The 4951-nt window shown below is 40.4% G+C and overlaps 1 pseudogene; it reads left to right on the top strand.

The window, feature by feature from the left end:
• Positions 1-4951, top strand: part of LOC102993117 (centrosomal protein of 78 kDa-like) — a 127912-nt pseudogene that overhangs the window by 122745 nt on the left and 216 nt on the right.

The following is a 4951-nucleotide window of genomic DNA, read 5'->3' as shown; positions in this document are numbered from 1 at the left end:
CTAGTTATTGACTGTTACTAATTTATAATTGAATCTTTTTGTTCAGAAAACATAGTCTGCAAGGTTTTAGTATTTTTTCACTTATTGAAAATTCTGTTATGGTTCAGCATATTAGATATATCCTTGTGAATATTCAATATGTGCTTTAAAACAATGTTTTTTTGTTTTGGCATCTAATGTTATAAAGATGAAAACTAGGTCAAGCTGATGGTGGTATTATTCAAGTCTTCCATATTCTTTCTGATTTTTTATCTACTTGTTCTCTCAGTTTCTGAGAAAGCTGTGTTGATGCCCAACTGTAATTGTGGATTTGTCTATTCTTTCAATTCCATCAGGATTTTTTGTGTATTTTGAAGTTCTGTTACCAAGTGGAAAAATATTTATGATTGCTATATCCTCTTGATGATATCCTCTTTATCATTATGTACTGTTTTCTCTTTATCTCAGACACTATTTCTTTTTCTGAACTTTATCTGATATAAACAGAGTCCCCTGAGTTTCATTTGTTTAGTGTTTGCAAGGTATCATCTTCCTTTCTTTTATTTCTAACCTGTGTTATGTTTAAAATGGTTTTTTTTTGTAGGCATTTTATAGTTTGCTTGCTTTAAAATATTTTCACTTTCTTTAGGATAAAGTTATTTGCAATTGGTTTTTAGCCTTTTGTTTGTTTGTTTGTTTTTGTTTTGTTTTGTTGTTGCCCTTGGCCATGCTGTGTAGCTTGTGGGATCTTAGCGCCCCAATCAGAGACTGAACCCTGGCCAGGGCAATGATAGTGCTGAGCCCTAACCACTGGACCACCAGGGAATTCCCAAGACTTATTTTTAAACTTTGTTATGTTTGATTCAGAACATTCTTTAGAGCAGGCCTAATTTGGCCTCTCTACTAAAGCAGAAGCTTTCAGGTTATCCTACCAAATTCCCAAATATTTTCCCATATGTTAGCACTTTCAGCCCTGTTGGTGAAATTACAGACTTTCCATCCTTGCATGTATTTCAGTGATTTTCAATCTACTCCTTTTCACTGGCCTTTCCCATTCCTAACCTTGTAGAGTTTTCTTACATGCATCCTCAGCCAAAGATTCAGGGGGACCCTTCTCGTATATATATATGGCTCTATCTCAGTACAGTTTTCTTCTCCAGCATTTTGCTGTAAGACTCTAGTTGTCAGGACTTTTCTAAACCTCGAACTCTCTTTCCTCAACTTACTGAGATTGCTAGCTTGTTTTTTTGTTTGTTTTGTTTGTTTGTTTGTTACCAATGGAGTTTTTTTAAATTGAAGTTTAGTTGATTTACAATGTTGTGTTAGTTACTACTGTACAGCAAAGTGACTCAGTTATACATATATATACATTCATTTTCATATTCTTTTCCATTATGGTTTATCACAGGATATTGAATATAGCTCCCTGTGCTATACAGTAGGACCTTGTTGTTTATTCATTCTATATGTAATTGTTTGCATCTGCTAACCATAAACTCCCAGTCCCACCCCCACCCTCTTGGTCTATCCTCTATGTCTATTCTCTATGTCTGTGATTCTATTTCTGCTTCATAGATAGGTTCATTTGTGTCCTATCTTAGATTCCACATATAAGTGATATTAGCCTGTGTTTTGATATCTCCTTTCTGTGCTGTGGCCTAGAAACTCTCTGCTATGGCAATCAAAGGACACATCTTTTTTATTTCCCTTTACTCAATATACAAAACTGGCATTGTACTGTGCCTTTCATCATACGACATCATTTACTGCTTATTGTTCAATGTCTAAAAACCATTGTTTCATATATTTTAGGTGTTTTTCCAGTTGTTTGACATGGGATGGTAAATCTGTCTGTTACTCCATCATGGCCAGAATTGGAAGCCCTTCTGCAGTGCCTTTTTTAAACCAAGTACCTGTGGATTTTGGGGGGATTTAATGTTATTTAGACTTGTGGTTCAGGGGCTGAGGAGACTGATACATTTTGAGCATCAGAATATGTTTTCGTTGTTACCATCCCCAAAAAGGGGTGACACGATGTTTTGCTGAAAGCCTTACTTTCAGTTTCAAGGTTCATAAGATTCGCTGGCAAAATAACCACTCTACACTCAGTTAAACAAGAATTTAGGGAGAGTTTATTCAATTAACAAAGATTACAATATACTAATTAAGAAAACAATAGTATAACTAACTAAGAAAGAATAGTAAAGACAGAAGTTTATACATCACCGAATTGGGGAAGCACCTACATCCAGATTCAAATAGTGCTGGGAAGTCCCTTGAACAGCAATCTGGAGTCACAGTTGGGAAGGTCCCGGGCAGTGCATCCACCCCACAGGTGAGACTTTAGTTTGCCACTCGAAGGAGCCCAGCTTCTAGCACCAGGCCGCAGGTTGATAACAACCAGCCTATGTGCAAATTTGCAGCTCTGGTTGTTGTCATAAATGCCTTGGTCTTACCTCATAAGTCTTGGAATGTTCTTGATCCCCAGGGGCTGGCCAGGCCCTCAAGGTGTAAGATGTCCCATGACTTACTCCCTATCTTATCTAATGGTTTACAATGTGTGCTGATGCCACCCTTGCTGGCCTGGGTGTAGCTCAGCAGTTTGGCATACAGCCAGCTTTAGCATGATTTTCTGGTCAGAGAGAAGGCTAGTGCTGCCTCTGAAGCCTGAACAAGACTACTTTACTAGCTTTCCAAATACATGAGCACCTTCAACGTACTGCTCTTGAAGCTGAACCCTTCTTCACATTCAGAAACATTGAAGCCTATTCAGCTGACCCAAATTTAAAATTATTTGACTTTTGCAAGATCACTTTTGGTCTTCAAGGTGGAGGAAGAAGAACCATGGTTATTCCTAAACAGGAGATCCCTAGGTGAGTTACTGAGTACTAACAGAGATGTCCAGGCAAAATTAGATCCAAAGTGGACAGTTAGAGGTAAGTATTTTTAACACCTTTATTTTTGGAAGATTTGAAAACCAGATCCCTAAGATGTGGAAGGGGAATGGTATAAGGGATACAATGTAAGCATGTTCATCTTTTCACCTTTGTAACTGAGAGCTCAGGAATCTCATTTACAGCTGATAGGTCAAGAAATGCAGTTATATTTAGTAGTAAAAAACCAAACAAACTAAGATTATAAAAGGAATTAAAATTGGTAGAAAAATTAATAGAAAATTATTAGAAAACCTATTAATAGAAAATGATATTATCAAAGTGACATTCTTAGTAAATAATTTCAAAAGTTTGAAATACAAAATAATAAATTATTAAGCCAAGCCAATAAGATACAAATAATTCAGCATTCGTTTACTACTCAAGGTTGAATTCAAGTCAAAAACATTAAGTAAAGGGGCACTTGAATATTGCTAAAGAAGCTTAAAAAGGAAATATAAAGGTATTGAATATCTGTGCACCAAATAGATTATCATCAGGATGCATAAAACAAAAACCACAAGATGTATAAGAAGAAATAGAAACATATAAGATAAAGTAGAGCTTAGTGTACCTCTCTGATTTCTTACCAAATCCAAAGAAGAATGGCAATGAGACTCTAGAATTGAGGTTAGGAAACTATAGCCAGCAGCCAGCTTTTGTAAATAATGTTTTATTGGAATTCTACTAAGCCTATATATAAAAATGTCATGACTTGGAGATATTGTGGTTTCCTTCCAGACCACTGCCATAAAGAGAATATTGGAGCCCCACGCGCGGAGGGTGATGAGGCTGGTGCCAAGGGCCGGAGATGCGCTGCAAGAGGCAGCGCGGGAGTGCAGCATGGAGGGGCTGGCCTAGCTGGGGCCCGTGGCCCTGCGTCATCTGGCTGTGACTCAGGTCCTGCGCACGCTGCGGGGCCGCAGCTGCCGGGTGGTGGGCGCCCGAGGGGCCGAGAGGTGAGCCGGGGCCCTCAGGCGGGCGTGGGCATCGTGTCCGTAGCCAGCATGCCCGAGGCCGCGCTCAGGTCGTGACCACTCAGTGAAGCTGCACTGGGACAGCGCAGCCGACCTCTTCTCACGCTGTGAAGACCTGTGCGCACTGCAGGACTCGCTGCCTCTGCCCGCCAAGTGCGCTTCCCTGTGGGAGGGCCTGCTGGAGTGAACGCCGACCGCCGCCACGGGGTGGACTGGGTGCCGCTCCTGAGCACCCTCTGTCCCTGATCTGTATCCAGAGCTTCTTCCCTCCATGGCTGGGCGAGACAGGTTGTGACAGAAATAAAGTTTACAGAAGACGTGTTCCTGTGATAAGAAATAAAGATGTGACCTTCTAATTGTGTAAAGCTCTTAAATGCAGTGTAAGTGCATCGGTGCGCTAAGGAACCTGGAGCTAAATGGGCTAGTTCTGAGAGAGAGAGACTTAACCATGTTAACAAAGGGATTGAATAAATCGGCCACATTGGTGCACCTGTGTCTTGCTAATTGTCCACTTGGAGATGGAGGTTTAGAAATTATTTGGCAAGATGTAAAGAACTCTATCACTCTTAAGACAATAAACTTCACGGGGTGTAATCTGACATGGCAGGGAGCAGATCACATGGCCAAGATCTTAAAGTATCAGACTACCAGAAGGCATGAAGAAACTTGGGCTGAGAGTCTTCGTTCCAGGAGACCTGATCTTGACTGTATGGCTGGTTTGAGGTGCATCACCCTGAACTGCAACACGCTCGTTGGTGACCTGGGTGCAGGTGCTTTTGCAGAATCTCTTAGTGAGGATTTGTGGCTTGGAGCACTTGACCTGCAGCACTGTGGCCTCACCAGTGAAGGAGCAAAGGCTTTACTAAAGGCCCTTGAAACCAACAGAACTCTGCTCGTTCTGGTAATAAGAAAAAATCCACCTGTTGGTATGTGGTCACTTTTTAAAAATCGATTAACACATAGCAAAACAAAAAGAATTTGTTCACGTATTGACAGTTTTTAAAACTTAATGTGTTCAACTTTCCTCATCATATACAGTTGGCCCTTGAACAACATGGGGTT

This window comes from Physeter macrocephalus, chromosome 9 (assembly GCF_002837175.3).
Source record: "Physeter macrocephalus isolate SW-GA chromosome 9, ASM283717v5, whole genome shotgun sequence".
Classification (NCBI taxonomy): domain Eukaryota; kingdom Metazoa; phylum Chordata; class Mammalia; order Artiodactyla; family Physeteridae; genus Physeter; species Physeter macrocephalus.
Note: the sequence above shows the minus strand (reverse complement) of the source record. Positions and strands in the feature narration are given on the sequence as shown.